The sequence below is a fragment of the Salmo salar genome, chromosome ssa03, assembly GCF_905237065.1.
Source record: "Salmo salar chromosome ssa03, Ssal_v3.1, whole genome shotgun sequence".
Lineage (NCBI taxonomy): Eukaryota > Metazoa > Chordata > Actinopteri > Salmoniformes > Salmonidae > Salmo > Salmo salar.
In genome coordinates, this window is record NC_059444.1 from 70,605,501 (window position 1) to 70,627,737 (window position 22,237).

General features: G+C 43.5%; 1 protein-coding gene across 1 annotated transcript in view; it reads right to left on the reverse strand.

Annotated features, from left to right (window-relative positions):
* The window catches only part of LOC106601169 (RNA binding protein fox-1 homolog 3-like), a 119,394-nt gene extending 101,344 nt beyond the window's left edge, over positions 1-18,050 (reverse strand). The window contains 1 exon segment of the mRNA XM_045715239.1: positions 17,885-18,050. The gene's annotated coding sequence lies outside the window, so the exon portion shown is untranslated.
* Positions 18,051-22,237: the final 4,187 nt, after the last annotated feature.

Below are 22,237 nucleotides of genomic sequence, written 5' to 3' on the forward strand. Positions count from 1 at the left end.
TGCTTGGCTTTTATATGATGTCATTCATCCTCATATGTTTTCGCCCGCCGCGTTTCACAATCACGGCTTTCTTTATTGCAAACTAATGCACCCAGTGCTGGGATCAGCAGGTTGCGTCCGGCCATCACTCACCAGCCTGGGAGAGGTCAGGCCTTTTGGACTTTTGAGCACTCTTCCGTCTTACTGCGACACTGCAGAAAGCCTGAGGACTCACCATGCTTCCCACACAGAGCTGCCGTATATCACCTCGCCCTCCCCCCTCACCACCACCACCCCTCTGGCTCTCAGAGAAAATGAAAGAGAGAGAGAGAGAGAGAGACGAAGGCTCACGGCGGACAGTCAACGTCAATACTAGGAAGCTTTTACTGGCTTCTCCTCCTCTCCTCTCTGCCTCCGGGCTAGGAAGTGCCCCAGCTAGGAGCGGGTGATAGCCCAGGCCAAAACAGTGGGAGGGTAAAAGGTGGGAGGAACACAAGCGAGGGTTTTGCTCAGGCACAGGAGGGGCCAGCAAACAGGAAAGGGTCAGGCTCTGTTAGCCCTGCAGGGCCCGGTGAACCGGAGAGAGAGAGAGAGAGCTGACAGGGCAAAGGGACTGCCATGCAAGGAAATCACATCAGATCGATGATGAAATATTTACTGTCCCTCAGAGAGACGCTCTAGGGGATGTTGTCACGTAGTGCATGCCTTGGTTTCACTGCTTAGTATGACAACCATGTCCTGCAGTACCAAGGGGTCACTATTTGACAAAACAATCTAACGCACGCCTAACTGAAATGTCATAAGTGAGGAGGAATTTCAGTAGGGTACTTTTGATTGAAAGCAAATAACAAGTAATACAAATAGCGTCATTACACATGGAATGCGTTGAGCAATGAAACGTCAAATTATTCAGAGCATTATTCTCAAACTTCCTGACCTGCCTCGACAACGCTACTGTAGCAACTGTTACCATAGCGGCCGAAGGCCTGAGGCAAGGTCAATTACAACGATTGGTCCGCTGACTCCAAGTGCATTCCATTTGGAACAGATTGGTCATGCCCAGTAATGTCCTCTATCCAGCAGGCATACCTCTCACCATCACTCTTTAACCGACAGCAGAGAGAGAAACTCCAGATGGGTTTCCATCTCCGCCGTGCCACCGTCTCTCCCTCCCTCAGGGGTCAGGTGTTCAAATCATGGCCACCCCGTCTTCCTCAACGTCTTCCTCAGAGGATCACAGGGAGACGGCTGATACATCAATACCGCCTCCCCTCCACTCCGCCTCAGATGCACATATCATAACAGAGTAAATGAAACCGGAGGTGTGATTGTGTGTGGTGTAAATACAGAGTGCCTGCCAGGCTGCCAGCCTCTGTCTGGCCGAGGGTGCCCAGAGCTCCTGCTGTTGTTACCAGAGAGGCACCCATGCCGCACACACGCACATGCACACGCACACACACACACACACACACACACACACACACACACACACACACACACACACACACACACACACGCTGCCACCTTTTAAATTCTCTCCACTTCACTGCCATTAAAACATAGCTTTGGGGACATATGCACAGACACAGATTTACTGTGGACTTTGGTGGAACCGCAGGAGGAGGAGAAAGCCAATAGGTTTCAGAGGTTCCATTCAAAAGAGAGTGTAATATCTCTGTGTGGAAGTCATGCCTCTTTTCCACTAAACCCAAATGCTGAGGTATATCTGTTCAATATTTCACAAACGTTCTGCCTCCGTGGCAAACTGTTGAGGGCACGATGCAGAGGATATTCCAACAGAGAATTTCATAATGCCAAACTCAGGAAAAAGAAGAAAAATAGAAGAATTAACGCTCCAAATAGGTAAATGTGAACACAATACCACCTGAGACAGGGAATCATCTGTGTCCACTGTGATCAGTCTTGGTCATGTTTCCATATTCCTCGTGCAGAGTGACTCTTGTTTCTGCTTTTTTCCCCCGTGCTAATGCTATCAGTCACCTGCTGTAGCAGGACTGATAGAGAGTTGTCTGTTGCCATTCTCATTACAGCAGGGGAGAACGCGGCGGCGGAGGCAGTGCCGAGCCCACCAACTGGAGTAACCTTTCATTGAGATGGAGGGAGGGAGGCATCCACACAGAGACAACACCTCCGTCTACTTGACATAACCCTATTACCGCTCCCTTAATTTTTCTGCCTTGACACCTTGGAGCGAAAGAAACGGTTAAAAGAATGAGTGAACAAAAGCTGCATTGCGTGGGGAGGGATGGAGGGACGGATGGAGGAAGGGAGGGAAATGAGAGGGGAAGACAATGGGGAGGTAGGCAGCGGAGGAGAGACAGAGAGAGACAGAGTCCATGGAGCAGTGCATTCTGGGTACCCTATATTATCCCTCCAGCAGCACACATCAATTATATGGAGGTGGCCTTCTCTGATTTCTCCTCCACCTAGTGGATTATTCCCCTGCTCTGCCCGGCGACACACACACTGACTCCCTCTAAAAGATGCTTTACTTGCTTCTGTTTTCAACTAAAGGGATTTGGTTCTGTATATGACACTGATTATATGACAGTATATGTCAGCTTTACACAAATCTCATAGTTGAAGGGATATTTGACCAAAACACAGCTTTGCTTAAAAGTTGATAGTTCAACCTTTAATGTTTGTTTTACTCCCTCTGTAAGGGGATTTTCTTTTATTCTAATAATATTTATGTAGTGTAAGATATATCAATGTTTCCTTTTCCTTTTAATCTTTTCAAACACTTCAAAACAACCTTTCCAATTTTACAGGCCATCTGTTTGTATACACCAGGATCAAAGCCAAAGCCCTGCACAAAATTATGTTTCACAAAATAACTACATGACCGGCAAAATAATTCACTCTAGAATAAGAACCTCTAAAAACATCAGATATTCCGTCAAATATGAGATCAAAATCAAGATAGAGTGCTATCTGATAAAAAAGGGTTGTTTGAGTAGTTTGATTTGGTCAAGGAATTTGCTAGACCCATCTAGTGTGCTTCCAGGCAGCCTGCCTCAGCTTGGTGTGGAGACCCCGAGCAGCGACCCTTGTCACCTCGGCTGATCTCTCTCTCCCGTCTCTGATCTGGCTTGCAGCAGTGGCAGCCAGCGGCGGGTGCTGGTTCACCACGTGACTGCAGTAGCTGTCTGTGTAGCGAGATTAAAGGGTCCGTATCGATCCGCACTGCGCTCATGCATTTTGTATGAGGGAGACATTGTCAAAGAGGCATCTCGGATTAAAAACAGGGTAGAGGGAGAGTTCCAGAAAATATGCTGAACTCCGTGAAAAATCCCCTAATGTTGAAGTGCTATGTATGTAAACTCCCTTTAATATAGTAAATTGCCGTGAACTCTCATCGACCAGAGAGATATTAGTCGTTTTTCAATGCTTTTCTTTTCCATTTGCTGCTTGTAATGTTTGCATTTATGGTTAAAAATGAGAGCGAAAAAAACGAGTCAAAAAAGAGAATAGGAACTGGCAGCTAGAGACAGTCTAATGGCGGCACTGAGTCTGTTGGAGAATGCTCAAGTAGAGTGTAAATTATTTAGGATGTGTGGCTAGTGTTCGCATAATAAAGTCATACCACCCAGCAACACCAGTCAAGAGTGACCAGGAGTATACAATAAGTATACAGTACTACTATTCTCTTCTAGAAATCCTTTCTTGCAATCATGCAAAGATTTGCCTTTAACATCATTTTGTTGGGGGCTTTGTTTAGAAAATCCAACTGACCTAACCAAAGTTGTCAAAATCCACTATTTCAAATTCTCATACGGATTTTCAAATCACAAGCTAGTTTTTTTCAAAGGTCTTTACCATTACACATAAACAATTATGTAGGTGAATTAACCTGAAATGCCCAACATTAAAACCCCAAAAATTGTCTTGCAAATATGGGCCTTTCATATTTGTTATCTGTATACCCAGGAATAACTAATGCCTGCATCTTGCTTTGGTGATTTTTTTAGAAACATACATAGAGTTTTTACAGTCAGCAGTTCCCTAATGCTGCTGATTATTCCTCTTATATATGTTATGCTGGTTATCCATGCATACTGTACGTATATGAAGCATAGCCATGTTTTGGCAAAATGCCTACGAAAAAACCTTTAAATTTATCATAATCCTGGACTCTTGATCCCCCCCAGCACATGTCAATCTCACCTGATCCTCTGTGATAACAAGACTGAGTAATCAATGCATGATATTCACATTGTGGGAGAGAGGGAGGGAGAAGAGACACTACCAGTGAACAACCAGGATGATTCAAACACACTGATCTCTGGGTGTCAAACAGGGCCTTCTGTCCTCACTGGCATCTGATCTGAAACTGAGCCACTGATATAGACCATCTATCAGAAGGCTCATTCATGCTTCTCTTTACTAGCGTGTCGTAAGGACGTATCCAGTCATGCTGTAACTATGGTAAACACAGACACCTGCACGCAAACGCGCCTGTGCATGCACGGACACAGGCAAGCACACAGGCGCACACACACCCGCAAACACACACACGCACATACACACAGACACACACACAGTCTGATATAATGTCCTGGGGAAGCATTAGCACATATATCAAGGTAAAGTTACACATGAAGAGATAGTGAAGAGGAGATAAACTGCCTTTTACAGCATCAACAATCAAAGCATTTAGTAGATTGGACACAAGCACGTTCTGGGAGCTGGATCTGACTAATCTACAAATGGCTTCTTGTTATTAAACTGCTAATTCAGAGGATTAAAGGATCCATGAGAACACAATCCTCTTTACTGGATGTTCCTTGGCTGCTGAAGGTGGCTTAAATATTAATTAAGCACACACACACGTGCACCCATATGCGCACATACTCCTACTTGCATGCTTGTACAGACAGACATACGCAGATATATACACAGACACAAACATGGAGGTTCACATGCTGTATCTGTCTCATACACACATACACACACACCTGTATTTATATACAGTACAGCAGACCCCCCCCCCCTCCTCCCCCCACACATGCACACACACCTGTTTTCATATACAGTACAGCAGACCCCCCCCACACACACACCTGTCTTCATATACAGTTCATATCCCCCACACATGCACACACACACACCTGTCTTCATATACAGTACAGCAGACCCCCCCACACACACCTGTCTTCATATACAGTACAGCAGACCACTCCCCTTCCTCCCCCCACACATGCACACACACACCTGTTTTCATATACAGTACAGCAGACAACCTTTTCTAACTGATTAATCCCTTTCATTCTTTTTTGGGTGGTTCACACCATCATTCCTCCTCTTCCTGGGTCCCAAAACATAATTTGAAGACTGAGTCTCTGTGTCATGAATCACCGTGAGGAAGAGCTCTTAGGTAATGGCATTCAACAGAAAAGATGCTCTGTGCATGATAGCAACCATTTTTCCAGATAAGCAGACAAACTACACCTCTTCTACAGTAAATTGCAAATAAGAACAGTATATCAATGATAACTTGACAATTCATCAAGTGTTAATGGAGATTTTCTCTTATTGATTCTAAACTGGTACAATAACATAGAACTTATGCATACAGTCTCCTCAGCGTCAGGAATTTTTTTAAAGTAAGCTATTTCAGGCATTTCGAGTTTTATTGTTAAAAAATTAAGGTACATTTCAACAGGGGCGCAACTTTCACTGGGGACGGAGGGACATGCATTCTGAAATTTCATTTTTGTCCCCCCCAGTTTCATCATTGGAATGTGATACAAAACGAGGAAACGGTGTGTTTTAGGACCCTGCGGACGATTCCGAGCGGTCGGGTAGGATGTTTGGAGTGTTTATCCGACAAAAAAAATAAATGACAAAAAAAAAAGGCTATGTCCCCCACACTTCTAAAACCAAAGTTGCGCCCCTGCATTTCCATATCTAAGTTATCTATAAAATGTTATGAATGGCACCTTTGAATGTACATTTCCCCGTTGGGTTCTGGTGGTCTAAGACAGGCTGTAAATGTACACAGAGCATCAGTGTAAAAGTCAAAGAGTCAAAGCTGCAGCAGAAGCCAATGGAAAGGTACTGGAGCATTATGAAGAACTACTCTCTGAGGATTACATTACCTGACTTTTACACTGAAATGAGCACTGTAATTTATACTGACCTTTTTAGATCAGTATGAATGTGCTGTCTGTGTCATTTTAACTGAGGTCCTCAGCAGGTTTCCTGGTGGAGAAAAACACACTCTGAAAGCAGAATAGGTCCCCTGTGTTTTAATCAATGGGAGATACCACATATACAGTACTATTACAATACTTAACAAATACTGTAACACGTCATTACTATAACTGCTTTATTTAAAAATGTGTTTTATATTAAAACTTCCCTAACAATACTTCCAATACAGTCGATAACACTAATACATCTACTGACACTAATACCATTGCTACTAATGACAATAACAAAAATAGAAACCTATTTGAACTGTGACAAGTGTTTCAGGATTACAATTTGACTCCTAATGGGTTCTCCTGTAACGCTTTAATTCACTACCTATGCGATATCAATTCCATTATAATCTCATTAAACTACTGCACACTGAGGTGATTTCAAATGAATGTGAAACAGCCAACCGTACACTCCTTCCTAATTGAGCAATAATTTGAACTCATTATTATTTCCCATTATTAAATTAATGAACTTAATGGACTTATTTTCCAAATTGCAAAGACCCCTGGCAACATGTTTTTGATTCCATTAGCAGACATACTGGAAGAAATTAGACACACAGAGGTGTATATGCAATTAGCCTACCGCTGTGTGCTAATCTTATACTGACTCTATGATGACCACTCTCACCATGCAAGACATGATGTTTCATCGCCATATTATAGAATAATAAAACACTCCTGTCACAAGGTGTATCATATGTAGCCTACGTCACATTCAAATGTGACAGTTTTTGAGTAACATTTCATACGAGTGGTTAGGTGAAATTTGACATTTTCTTATAGAAAGTATGAGAATCATCGATAGCCACTTGACAAATTTGCAGAAATGAAGAAAGTGGACTATATGCATAAATGCTAGAGGGCAATCGATACCTCACCAACCATAAATGACGCATGTTGATATGGATATTGAATTCTGTATTTAATTAAAACCATACTCCTGCGCTCACTGTCAAAATTCCACAGCTCCACTGTCGATAGTGTTAGATGAGAAGAGGGTTGTACAGTGATTTGTGTTCATCACAGCATGAGAAAAAGAACAAGAGAACTGGCCAGTGTGTCAGCACCACATCAATCAGTAATCACATTTCTGTCTCTCCCCCTCTACACTGAAGGACAAAGGCACCACACAGACTCCTCAAAAACACACATCGTCCTGTCTTATCACATCAACAATTTAACACTCATATTAGATTTAAAGCCTCCCCAAACCTAAGTGTTTTTTTCTCAACAGGAAGTAATCTAAGGGAAGGGCAGACAAAGAGGTATTAAGAGTTATTATAACGTCAACAAAATATAATCATTGTCAAATTATGCTTTGCAATGCAACTCAAATTAATTTAATTATTTTTAAATGTACTGTAATCATATTGTATAAAAAAGTCATTTAAGGTGAACTGCTTTGTTTTTGTGCATGTCCTTAAATCCTCAAAGTCTGAGGTTGACATTTGCAACAAACAGCCCATAGGCTGTTTACTGCAACAGAATTAAGAATGGGACCGTGGCCTTGTAATTTGTTGAAGAAGATAGAATATGCAATTATATTGTAGGAAGTGTCTTAACTTTGTTTACTGTAAACATCCAACATTGACAGTGTCTTTACATCGTAGTGATAAAAAACCGCTGCATAATTTAAAACAACAGAGACCAAATGCTCCTCTGAGGTACAGAATAAGCGCTACATGATATCCTATGAATATCAATGGGTATAAAAAATTCTGCTCCCCTGAGAGACCAATAGTAAACCGCTAGTTATAACTCATTCTGATTTCAAATCGTGTCAGTGCCTCAGTTTTTCCCCCTGCATTTTGCTGCAGCCCAATGCAATAGCAGCACGCAATGTCAGAACCACAGTAAACTAACAGGCTTTTAAACCAAGTTAGTGCAAGTTAACCAAGTTAGTGCTGTACACAACCAAAGCCATTAAGAATGGGGTCTGAATGAGAGAGACAGAACGAGTGGACCTCGTACGACCCAGGGGCCAAGGTAACTACACTTCCACTACAGTATTCACTGCTCATTTGGAAGTCTTTAGTTGTCAACAAAATACATTTTTCGAGCAAGTCTCTAGTCTGACTGGGTACGGGTCATAAAATATTTAACCAGTATAGAGATCTGGCAAGTCATTGGTTTAAAAAGAACACTGCTTTCAGACTAGGCTTCTCTCTATCTCTTCAGAGACAGCCAGTGGTGATTTGTCTGCCCAGTAAAAAAAAAGTTGCAACCAAAGATTTGGCAAAACCGTTAAAGTGATTTGTTGGGATTGCCAGTTGAACCATGAAGTGCAGTGAAAAATCACAAGCACACTTTAGACTGGCTTCCGTCACATTATTCCCGAAACATGTATGCACTTACATATTTTGGAGCAAAAAAATTGCTGTGTCAACAGCGTCAGATTATACAGTATTTCAATGAGAATTATTTAACAGCTGAACTTCAGTCATATTTATGGGCTCCTCTGCACAGATGAAGAGAGCCACCTCCACACTGCTGAATATTTCTCTTTCTAGTCTACTTTAATGGGGGCTTTGGCCAGCACACATTAAGGCTGTTGGCCATATGAAAAGACACTGGTCACTGGTGCAGGCTGCTGGGTCACTTCATGGGCAGAATGGACATATGATATCACAATCGTATCACACATGTAATTACATGTGAATAATGTGATTTACAAAACACATAAAGACAAACACACATATTGTGCGCAGGTGATTTGAATTTGATTTGTGTTTGTTTGTCTTTATGTGTTCTGTAGACACACACACACACACACACACACACACACACACACACACACACACACACACACACACACACACACACACACACACACACACACACACACACACACACACACACACACACACACACACACACACACACACACATACAGTATAGAGTCCAATACTGACATGAGGTGAAATGAAGGTACCTGTCCTCATCATCGAAGGCCTGCGTGTGCCTGACCTGAAGAGAGGAGGGGTAGGGGAGGTAAGGGGAGGTAAGGGGAGGTAGGCCTGGGGCATGGCCAGAGGAGGCAGGCTGAGAGAGTAAAGAGCCATCCACTGAGACTTATAAAGTCCCAACTACAATTTACAGGGAATGCTGAAATAGTAGTGGCCACTGGCGGGTCATGCTGTCGAAGGCAGTCTTTTATTTGCTTCATTCCCTTTGACACCGCCTCTCGATTAGGGTCATAAATCCCTTGAAATCGGTCAATAACCTATAACACTAATGCCAGTCTCCTGACATTCATTTTACTGCCTGGGTGCCACACTGTTTCTTAACCCATTGCACATGACAGAGGATTTTATACTGGCCTCAATTGATTGAGAAGAGTATATAACAAGCTTTATATAGTGTGTTTGTGCTTCTATAAAATAACATGAATATGGAGTGGGTCAAGACAGGAGAATATTCTGTCCACTAGCTTGTTTTATTGGACGTTCTATAAGTTAGTAGGATATCACAGAGGTAAGATAACACCCAAGCAACTGGCAACTCTGACTTACAGCATAATATTTTGTTTGAATTATATGAGTACATAACCTGATAATTATATTTGAATAAGTGTATATCTAGGCTGTATCACAACCGGCCGTGATTGGGAGTCCCATAGGGCGGTGCACAATTGGCCCAGCGTCGTCCAGGTTTGGCCGGTGTAGGCCGTCATTGTAAATAAGAATTTGTTCTTAACTGACTTGCCTAGTTAAATAAAGGTTAACTGAAATAAAAATAAAAAATAAAATATGAAAGAGTGGAAACCTCCCAAATAAGATTTATTGTTTCGGGCCGAGAGAAGGGGGAGAAGTGAAGTCAATTCCTTATCATGCGTGGCAAGTTGCCAGTAGATATGTTTTTTCCATTCTCACTGGGGCTTCTCCTCCAATCGTTTTTGTGTGTGGGAACTGACACTTCAGGGCATATCCATGCCACAGACGTGTTACTGATGTCCATGCCTTCTGTTCCAACACTGATGACAGGATGAAGAATCGCCATATGAGACATACTCATGGAATTACCCACAGTGCAACAGGGCAAAACAAGAGGAATTTATGATGCACATTTTCTACACGAACGAATTGTGTGGATAAAATATACATTCTGAACACAAACGGAAAGGGATTTCAAAATAAGCTTTATGGTGTGCCGTGTGTTCGCATGTGCCGGGAATGAGTTATTTCATGATCAGACAGACTGCGGCAAAGGGTTCAGACTCTGATCAGACAGACTGAGGTAAAGGGGTTAGACTGATCAGACAGACTGAGGTAAAGGGGTTAGACTGATCAGACAGACTGAGGTAAAGGGTTTAGACTGACCAGACAGACTGAGGTAAAGGGTTTAGACTGATCAGACAGACTGAGGTAAAGATGTTAGACTGATCAGACAGACTGAGGTAAAGGGGTTAGACTGATCAGACAGACTGCGGTAAAGGGTTCAGACTGATCAGACGGACTGAGGAAAAGGATTTAGACTGATCAGACAGACTGAGGTAAAGGGGTTAGACTGATCAGACAGACTGAGGTAAAGGGGTTAGACTGATCAGACAGACTGTGGTAAAGGTTTTAGACTGATCAGACAGACTGAGGTAAAGGGGTTAGACTGATCAGACAGACTGTGGTAATGGGGTTAGACTGATCAGACAGACTGAGGTAAAGGGGTTAGACTGATCAGACAGACTGAGGTAAAGGGGTTAGACTGATCAGACAGACTGCGGTAAAGGTTTTAGACTGATCAGACAGACTGAGGTAAAGGGGTTAGACTGATCAGACAGACTGAGGTAAAGGTTTTAGACTGATCAAACAGACTGTGGTAAAGGGGTTATACTGATCAGACAGACTGCGGTAAAGGGTTTAGACTGATCAGACAGACTGAGGTAAAGGGGTTAGACTGATCAGACAGACTGAGGTAAAGGTTTTAGACTGATCAAACAGACTGTGGTAAAGGGTTTATACTGATCAGACAGACTGTGGTAAAGGGGTTAGACTGATCAGACAGACTGAGGTAAAGGTTTTAGACTGATCAAACAGACTGTGGTAAAGGGGTTATACTGATCAGACAGACTGCGGTAAAGGGTTTAGACTGATCAGACAGACTGAGGTAAAGGGGTTAGACTGATCAGACAGACTGAGGTAAAGGTTTTAGACTGATCAAACAGACTGTGGTAAAGGGGTTATACTGATCAGACAGACTGCGGTAAAGGGGTTAGACTGATCAGACAGACTGAGGTAAAGGTTTTAGACTGATCAAACAGACTGTGGTAAAGGGGTTAGACTGATCAGACAGACTGCGGTAAAGGGGTTAGACTGATCAGACAGACTGAGGTAAAGGGGTTAGACTGATCAGACAGACTGAGGTAAAGGGGTTATACTGATCAGACAGACTGAGGTAAAGGGTTTAGACTCTGATCAGACAGACTGAGGTAAAGGGGTTAGACTGATCAGACAGACTGAGGTAAAGGGGTTATACTGATCAGACAGACTGAGGTAAAGGGTTTAGACTCTGATCAGACAGACTGCGGTAAAGGGGTTAGACTGATCAGACAGACTGAGGTAAAGGGGTTAGACTGATCAGACAGACTGAGGTAAAGGGTTTAGATTCTGACTGTGTCTCGTTTTAAATGACTGAATTCTCTAAATTGTCTGGAAATAAATCCTGTCTCACTCTTAAGTCTAGCTGACACACACTATGAGCCCAAAGCCTATGAGTTATCTTTCCAATCAGTGTTCAATCATCCATGATGTCTTATCTTATTGATCAGCCTTAAGTATATTGTGTAAGACATCATAAAAGAGGGCAAAATGGTTGAACCTTTGTTCCAGTTTCTCTGTAGATCATCTTTTTTTGTTAAGTTGGTGCCATAAGCCTCCCTCAATATTTCATTTTCCTAGTCCTTGAGCACAGTGGGGGGTGAGCCGGGCTGCAGGTGAAATGGGGGCTGGGCTTTGGCGCCGTGTATTCTTCTCCTGAATACGCTGCGAGGTACAATCTAACACATACATGTTCATTCACTGACACACGGCCGGGAAACTAATGTACAGTATATCATCTTATCTGATGTAATATTACCATGCTAATGTCTTTGCTAGCGTCTAACATACAGTTGAAGTCGGTAGTTTACATAAACTTAGGTTGGAGTCATTAAAACTAGTTTTTCAACCACTCCACAAACTATGGTTTTGTCAAGTCGGTTAGGACATCTACTTTGTGCATGACACAAGTAATTTTTCCAACAATTGTTTACAGACAGATTATTTCACTTATAATTCACTATATCACAATTCCAGTGGGTCAGAAGTTTACATACAATAAGTTGACTGTGCCTTTAAACAGCTTGGAAAATTCTTGAAAATGATCAAATTCACCCAACTTATTGTGGGAAGCTTGTGGAAGGCTACCGGAAACGTTTGACCCAAGTTAAACAATTTAAAGGCAATGCTAACAAATACTAATTGAGTGTATGTAAACTTCTGACCCACTGGGATTGCGATTAAATAAATAAAATCTGAAATAAATCATTCTCCCTACTATTATTCTGACATTTCACATTCTTAAAATAAAGTGGTGATCCTAACCGACCTAAGACAGGGAATTTTTACTAGAATTAAATGTCAGGAATTGTGAAAGATTTAGTTTAAATGTACTTGGCTAAGGTGTTTGTAAACTTACGACTTCAACTGTATGTGCATTAGCCAGTTTCCATTTTACTACCGAACTGGCTCCTCTGCTGTTCATTGTTTCCAGGCAGTTGTTAAAGCTGCAGTTCCTCTCTGTCTTTCTCTATCTCAGCCTCGTGACAAAAAGCCCCTTGAACGATCTGGCCTTTAATCACTAAAACAGATTTTATTTTTCCTCTCTCTGGAATGGCTGGAGCTGAATTGACGTGTAGCCTCCACATCGCCGAGGCAAAATGGCCGTCCCAGTAACGGCTCACAAGCCCCTGGACAACCTGAGGCATGGCCATCCAATCCCACATCATTAAGGGTAGAGTCCTTTATTGTGTTGGAAGGCATTAAACGGTGCGCTGGCTCTAGCCCTGAAGTCACACTCCACTAGGAGAAAACAGCAGAAAAATAACAGCACAGCTGGATAATGACTTTTCCCTGGGAGGCTGACCATGTGTATGAAAGTGCTAATGATAGCAGGTACAATAAGTGAGCGCAAGGCTTTTACTGCATCCAGATATATTTTCCTCAGCTAAACTTGCCAGTGATTTCCCCCATGTAGGTGTCTTTCTGTAGTTTAAGAAGAGCCCCCCCCCCTCCCCTCCTCTCTCTCTCTCTCCATCCCTCTCTCCCTCCATCCTCTTCCTTCTCCAGTATCTAATCTCCTTATCAGCTGTACAGCTAATATCAAAGAGGACTGCGGTGTGAAAATCCTGCAAGTAAAACCCGCTGTTGGAGTCTAATTACAATTAGCTGGGCTCCAGACCCATTAGGCCTGGGGGGGAAGAGTGCAAAAGCGCAGAAAATTAAAGCTACTGATCGCTAATGATCCCACAGACTAAAGGAATGGGTTCAGATTTGGGGATCTCTGAAATATACCCCGTCTCTTCTTCCTGTTTCTAAGTCTAAAGGCTGATCTCCAGGCCTTCTTTCAAATGCTCTGAGGGAAGGTACAATTACGATGTTTCCACAAAGTTTTGGAGGCTGAAAGTTGTTCAACTATTGGGTTAACACAGCCATTATTGTCTTGATATTAAATAAGACAAAACATATCCTGCTAAAAACCATGAGAATGTAGACGATAATAGTTTCTCCGCAAAGCTTTATATCACACCAAAGTTCATGCCGTTTATGGCATGCCATGACACTAGCCTGTGTCTGTGTGTCATGTGAGTAGTAAAACGTGCCTATGAATGTTAATGAATGGTTATTAACCGCCATTATCCCATGTTACGAGTAACTTCATATTGATTTATGTACCTCACATATTCACAAGTTCCCTTTAAGTGAAGCACTACTAAAATTCACCTTAAAAAGGAAATACCTCTCGTTTGATGATGTAAGCCCCAAGTTCTCCCTGGCAGCTGTGTTGGAGGACTATCCGGGGCAGGGAGATAGAAGAGTCCAGAGTTATTAGGGCCGTCAGGTAAGTGTGTGGCGACAGCGACAGCGGCCTGGGATGGGGGTGGAGGGAGAGGCGGCTAGCACCAGCTAATGAAAGCGTCTCAGGGAGTACTAAAGAGTCTACGTGACACTACTCCTAATTCGTCTGTCTGAGGACACAGATCAATTAATACATTAACAAACGATCAGAGACACTTCATCTTGCAATATGAAACCAGCAGCCTGGACTTGCTGCTCGGCCTCCCGTCCTGCATGGCTGATCAGCTCGGCTTCCATACACTGCAGTCCTCCATGCATCTCAACAGCCTCCACTAGTCAGACAGATAAAGATGTTGTAGATGCACATGTTTCACTATACTTAATTATTGTAACTGTTTTTATCCAATTTCATGACTCTCTGCATAATAAGAGTCATTCAAAAGGTACAGTAGTTTGTTCAGATTTCTTTTTCAGATTCCTGATAGACTTTTCTTTGCGTTCTGACAAAACATAGTAACACTAACTTTTCATAATGATGCCATTACAATACTGAATCACGAACATTGGGACAGAGTATTCCCAAAGTTTTTTATTTTATTTATATCTAATACAACCAATCACCTCTTGGCTCAGTAATGTGATGCCTCACCCCAACACATTAGGCATTGTCAAGCCATGGAACCCCATGTTGTTTCAAACACACAAACAAACCATTAAAATACAGTAGGTCAAACATACTGAAAGATTCAGTGGATTCAGTGGCGGGGACTGGCACAGCCATTACAGTAATTTGATCATCCTGTTGTAGAACTTCCTGCAATGCAGGAAATGTAAAACTTGTATTGTATTTGAGGTCACTTTGACATTTTAGACTTGATTTTCCCTAACAAAAAAGGTATCAACCTATTCAAAAATGCCACATAATAATTCCCATTTCCTGTTGCTACAGGATTATTTTCCTGCTGTAGTAAACTGGCTCAAATTAAGATCCTACATCTGTAGCGTGAGTGAGTGTGTTGGTGGTGTGTTGGGGAAGTCAACAGTAAACCAATGCTCCACACCAGCCAAGGCAGCCATATATAGTCTTCCCTGTGGCTCAGTTGGTAGAGCATGGTGTTTGCAACGCCAGGGTTGTGGGTTCGATTCCCACGGGGGGCCAGTACAAAAAAAAAAAAAATGTATGCATTCACTACTGTAAGTTGCTCTGGATAAGAGCGTCTGCTAAATGACTAAAATGTAAATGTATATCCATACTGCTCTCCCCCCATTACCAGGCTCTCTGCTCAGCAGCCAGGACCCTGCCCTGCTCAATTATTCATAGATTCAGGGGAAGACAGAAACATTCATGTTTTCTCCCCTCCTCGCCTCCTCTTCTAAAGCAAAGGAACAAACGAGTGAAGAGAATGACACAGGCCACCCATCCATTCCTCCATCTCTCCATTTCTCAATCGTCCATCTCCAGGATTATTCCGGTTTGCTCCACCTCTAGTGACAGAGGTGGAGTTGGTGGTTGGGGAGAGGAGGGCAGTAACTAACACTGACCAGACGGTCTGTTGCTGTTTGGAGATTTACTTCTGGGAGGAGGAGGAGATGGTGGTGGGTGGTACCCAGGAGTATGCTGCATAATCAGGGCCTGTCTTTGGATACACATTCATCTATATCAGGGGGCAGCAGGGAAATGTAAGCCAAAGGTAATTGCCCCGGATAAGAACATCTGCTTGGTGAATAAATATTCTAATGAGGGGAGCTCACAGGTTCCCCAGACTGATCCAGTGCTGACAGTCCTCCAGAGGGACAACAGGTAATGCTCAACACCTGCACCTCAAATGGGAGAGAGACGCTCCTTCCCTCCCTCCCCTGCCACAGTAACTAAATGCTGGGCGACAACAACACACACCACAGCATCGTGTAAATCTTCTCCCAGATTAACTGGGTTAGATAAAGATTCCAGGAGTGACAGCCAGGCCCCCTCTGTGCCACACTGTCCATGCCCCAGCCGCAACTTCTCCCAGCATGCAGCTGTGTGGCACAGGAAGGGAATGGCTGAGATGTGGCGATGAAAGAGGAGGGGTAGTCAGGCTAGATTGAGCGAGGGAGCTCCGTGGCACACACACACCTTCAAAGAGGTCTGCTCGCTCAAAGACATGGAGATGCCTTTCCCAATTAGCATCAAACCCCTGTTAGCACGTAGCACCTCACAGGAACACTTAATTGCTTTGACTGCTGGGTAGGCCTGTGTCGGACAGTTGTACTCTGCCTAAACTGCAGTACTATAGAGGGAGTAGGGGAGCCGCTAGGGCTCTACTATATGTCATGTTTTTGATATATAACATTCTGTATTATTCATACACTCGGCTGTTGCTTTAATGGAAAATAACAAATAATTCTGAGGCTCAGAATGGACTGAACTGGAGGCTGGTAGAGTCGAGTAGCTTCCCTCCACAGCCGATTCTCCCCTCACTGAAATCCAAAACTGACCATCGATAGCCACAAGCACACCCTGCGTTCCTGCTATGCAACAGACGCAACCCAAATTCCACTACAGTTCAATAGCTTTATGATCAGAATGCCAAAAATTTGCTTTATGATCAGAATGCCAAAAATTGCTGCATTTTTTCCCAATCCTTAAGTTTACTGTGTCTTGGTACGGATGGTAGTGAAAAAATGTACGTCTGTAAATTAATATGGATTTCAAAGAGCTGCAATCTGCATTACTGTAGACATCTCAATGTAGAAGGGAGGAATAGCAGAGGGTAATGAGTGGGGATTGTTGTGGTGGGGAGGGAATGGAAAACCACACAGCAGACACAACTGATCTGACTAATTACCAATGATCTCATACACAATGAATTAGCACCTCTGGATAAAGCAGTGTACACACTCCTACTGTATGTTTTACACGACTTATTTATGGTCAAAATATTTTGGAGTGGAATAAAAAGGACTACCCTATGGGTGATAAAATGGGAAATAAAAACCCTTTAAAATACATTCAAAGAAGATATCCATAAACAGTGAATCCAAAATGTGGCCCACGAAAGTGTAGCAGCAACAGTTTGAGGAACTGGTCAAAACAAACAGATATAGCTTAACATGGTCCATACATGCCGGTTGGTTTAATTGTTAACTATGTCTGCAGGAGGGAGAAATATGGTAAGGTGAAAATAACATCCAGTTAAATAAATCTTTGGTGAGGAGGTTGAAAAGGGAGGGAAGTGGCAGGCTTGTATAGAATATGGTTGAACAACCCAGTGCTCTCCCATCAATAAAACAACACATGAAAGTTGAATAACCATCAGCTCTGTTCATGCGTTTGGGAGGTGTGACACACACCCGACCACAACAGGAGGGAAACGGAACAATTGTAGATGTGTGCAAACACAATGCGACCAACTGCGACAAAACTGCACTAATGAAATCACACACACACACACACACACACACACACACACACACACACACACACACACACACACACACACACACACACACACACACACACACACACACACACACACACACACCAACGCATCTCTGAGCATTCACACACACTCTACCTCCCTCTGCAGTTCGAGGCAACACAATGGTCAACAAAAAGAGAGCAACTCTCTGTGGTACAGTACTCACCCAAAAATACATCATCATTTCGGATGTGGGACAGGTGAGGGTGCAGGCACAGCGGAGAGTGTGGGGTTGAGCAGTGGGACAAGTCCAGCCAGTTTGAGCGTCAGGAAGAGAGGCGAGTCCGACCGTTTGGAACAAGTGCTTTACTGGTCCCTCTTCCACTGGGGCAGCCCCTCCCTCTCAACTGTTCAATGGGGCTCGACTAGCTTTCCCCTCTTCTCTTCTTCCTCTGCCCTTCAATTTTCAAAAGCCGCCTTTTTCCTCTTCTTTCAGCCTCACAGAGAAGAAGCAGACAGAGAGAGAGGAAAGCTTGGGAGGTGTTCTAACCTTTTCTTTTGATACTCTTGCCTCTCCACGCCACTCACTTTCTCTCTCTCTCTCTCTCTCTCTCTCTCTCTCTCTCTCTATCCTGCTCTCTCTCGCTCCCTCTCTCCCTTGCTCTCTCTCTACTCCCTCTCCCACTCGATTTTCTCTCACTCTTTGGCTGGTGCTGTCTGTTATTGGTGAATGTGGAATCAGTCAGTACAGCGCGGAGCCTCAACTACAGCGGGGAGCAGCCTGCGCCTGACAGCTGCCTCCAGCATTCCTCCACTGGAGCCGTGTTCCTCTGCATAGAGGAGTGCTGTGCTGCGCGCCGAACAAATCGGGATCTCACAGACGGTACTGTAAAATTCAGCATCCCAGGGTGGGGGATGGAGGTGGTGGGGGTTGGTGGGGGGCTGGTGATGGAGAGAGCGGCAGGGTGGGGGGAGGGAAGAGGGTTTTCTGTTGATGATGATGCTATTGATGGTGGCGGGCTATCTGAGGCGGGAGTGAGAAGATCACTCTCCTCTTTTCACTTTCTGACTGACTGAGACGATGTACTTAAGTTATGGCAGCTTCAGCTGTACGAGGAGCAGAGAGAAAACACTGCAGGGAGCACCAATAAAGACTGAATGTACTGAAAGTATGCCAAGGGGAACTAGGAGCACCAGCTTATTCTCACTCTTTTCTACTTTTCTGCAAAGGTTGTGTGTGTGTGTGTGTGTGTGTGTGTGTGTGTGTGTGTGTGTGTGTGTGTGTGTGTGTGTGTGTGTGTGTGTGTGTGTGTGTGTGTGTGTGTGTGTGTGTGTGTGTGTGTGTGTGTCTATCTTGTTTCAGCTATAGGATCAACCAGAAATAGAGTGGTCAAGAAAAACGAAGGGGGGTTCAGATGGACCAAATTGTAGTTGGTAGTCATATGCAGTAGGTATGGCATATGAAAGAAGAGTTTGGTTAGGGGTGAGAACGAAGCTCTGCTGTGCGGTGGGTGTGGGTGCCGAGAGACACGCTTTTGTGTGTTCTCCATCTGGCGGCTGTTAAGGGGAAGGGAGGGAGGAGGCTCGCCTATCTTTTAGACAGCATTGTAACAATGAGCCTGCCTCAGCAAATTTCTAAACATATCATCAATACACGACTGGGCGCTAACGCTTTTAATATTAACCCTGTGGCAACCAGGGCAGACTGCGGAGAGCTGGAGTGTTTCTGCGGCTTCCTCCACTGCTGGATCATCCAATAAAATACGTCCTGGGGATGAGCTAATTTGTTGTAGGATCCTAAAGAACATTTGCCAGCCATAGAGAACATTGTGGTAATGAACAGAAGAGATATATTCAGGTTATGTTACCCATCAGTAATTGCCACATAAGGAGGCTGAGTTAAATTTGCAGTTTGCAGCTGGCTCTGAGCGAATTGCGTACACAAGGGGCCTCGTTCATATGGCGTTACTGTCATCTTAAATTTATCAGCAGTTTTTTTTCTTACCCCTTTTGTTTTCTTTTAAAAATGAGGAATTGATCGTTGAAATGTAAAACACCAGACGGTTATTTTAGGAACTCCAAATATTCTGTCAAATATAGCTCATGCATAAGTAATGCATTTCTCACTACTTTGTTTTTTTTGTTATTGCTAGATCACAAGAGAGTCTCTCCACCACTGTGTACACACAATCTATTATTGTGGGCATTAACATACAAGTCATCCATATCTTTTTACATGTCCACCAGACTCAATGGATTTACATTAGCAATCACGGTGGGTAAGCGCCCCACTCCTCCATCAATCTCTGATGGGAAATAAAAATGAAATGCACTTCTCAGGCAACTCGGATTAAGGATCACGCTTTTATCAAATACTGAAGTCTATTTCAAGTCCTCCTCATAAATAACTGAGGGGAAGGAGAGAGAGAGAAGGAGCGAAGAGAGAAAGGGAGGGAGCAAAAGGAGAGACAGAGAGAAAGATGGAGGGAAGGAGGAGGGGGAAAGAGACAGGCAGAGGGGGGAGAGAGAGTGCATCACGGACTGAAGCTAATCGCGGGGCACTTGGGGTTTTAGGGATTAGAAAAAAGGTAGAATGGAGAAAATAAGATGAGAATTTGAAGGCATTTTAGCATCAAATAATCCCCATGTCTCCTTTCCAGGGATCTCCAGCCCTCAATTACCCATGAAAATGGAAACAGAAAGGAATTGGGAAGAAGATGGAGCGTCTGGGCCGAGACATGTTGTTTTTCTCCTCCTACTCTCCTACTTCTATTCTCTCACCAGTTCCATTTTTCCATCCTATATAGTGTTTACCAGGATGCTAGTGGCTTTCCCGCCCATTTAGATTTCCCACCAACGTCTAGACTCCCCCCAGGGGACTCAGATGTCCATTATGGAGCCAAGAGCCTAAAGCTTTCAGAGAGAAAGGAGGAAGTAAAGGACTTAAATGCACTTTATTCAGCTCTAAAATGGCCACCCCTCAGCTCAGCTCAGGATCTCCCCCCTTTTAAAGGAAAATCCACCCAATTGACTTTTGGTATTTTTTTCATTAGTCCACTGTTGCTACAGATGATGCAAAAACGGATCATCATGATGATGTGGCAAGTGACACTTTGCTTCTTGAAAGTCCAATATCTTGAACACTTGACTGCTGACATGCAAAATAATGTGGGACTGTATCAACAGCGGACAAATGAAAAAATACCCAAAGATAGTTTTTGAGTGGAGTTTTCCTTTAATATTTCATGGTAATCCTAGTGCTTGTTAGCAGGAATATCCCCATATCTGCTGTTGGACCATGCCCTGTTCTTCTCATCTTTACAGTGAGAGCATTGAGCTATGGTCCCCTGAGCACTTAGGCCCAGGCCCCTGCCTTGAGCACGGGGTCTTAAGGGTCTTGGTATATACTAGACATGGTTCTCTCACCCCAGCCCCATCCCCATTTCTCAATTAGTCTATGGTGGCTGGTCTCAGCTGCTTCAGCTAATGGGCTTTGTGCTGGTTGACCCAAAGACAGGAAGAAAGGATTCTCCATCCTGTGTCTCGTAGAAGGACTGTCTCTAATGACACTTCACTTTAAAGTGTTACAAGAACAGCTGGTAAGGATCCACAGATGTACTTTATTCACAGGTAGATATTGCTATTTCTATATGAGGAGGATCAGACTCATAACTAAGACTTCTGAACAGGTGGAAACATCCTCAAAGGTTTTAGCGCTGGGGAAATAGGCCACCGCACAAAGAAGGATTTTAAGGAAATATACTTTAAAAGTGACATCACCTGAAATTCTCTGAAAAACGTCAGTGGGTGCTCTACTTTCTAATTGCAGCAAAACATATTGTCAATCCCAATATATGAACTAGTCTTTGAAAATGAAAGAAAGAAAATACCCAACATCAAACAAACACATACAGTACACATACATTGAGTACACCAAACACAGCAACACACACAGACTGTATTGTATAGTCTGATGTTAATAACGCAGTGTTCACGTGACATCTTGGCAGTGTTCAGCAACAGTAATTAGGGGTTGTGTGAGACCGAGGAGGGGCCTGGGCCCCTGTGTGTGATGCTGATATCACTCCCGGGGCCAGACCTGGTGTGTCAGTCTGTGTGAGAGGCAGGCACAGTGAGTACCGTACTGTACACTGCCTGCCACACCTTGCTGTCACAGTGTGAACGGCAACACAATACAACACAACACACCTTGTAATGAACAAGTGGTCCACACTGTTCCTCTGTCCTTAGAGCAAGGCACTGCAGTCAAGTCAATGCCACAACAAGCAGCACCAGAACAGACAGCAGGAACGACATGGAGAAAAGCTACACGACAGGGTGGCTATTATCTTCATTACCTACCTACCTACCTACCTGTGTGTGTGTGTGTGTGTGTGTGTGTGTGTGTGTGGTGTGCGTGTGCGTGTGTGTAAAATGGCACCAGAAGAAATGGCAGCAGTTTTACGGTCTTCTAACCAATTGTCTATTATGTGTTTTTTTACGTTATTTGTAACTTATTTTGTACATAATGTTTCTGCAACCGTATCTTATGGCAAAAAAGAGCTTCTGGACATCAGGA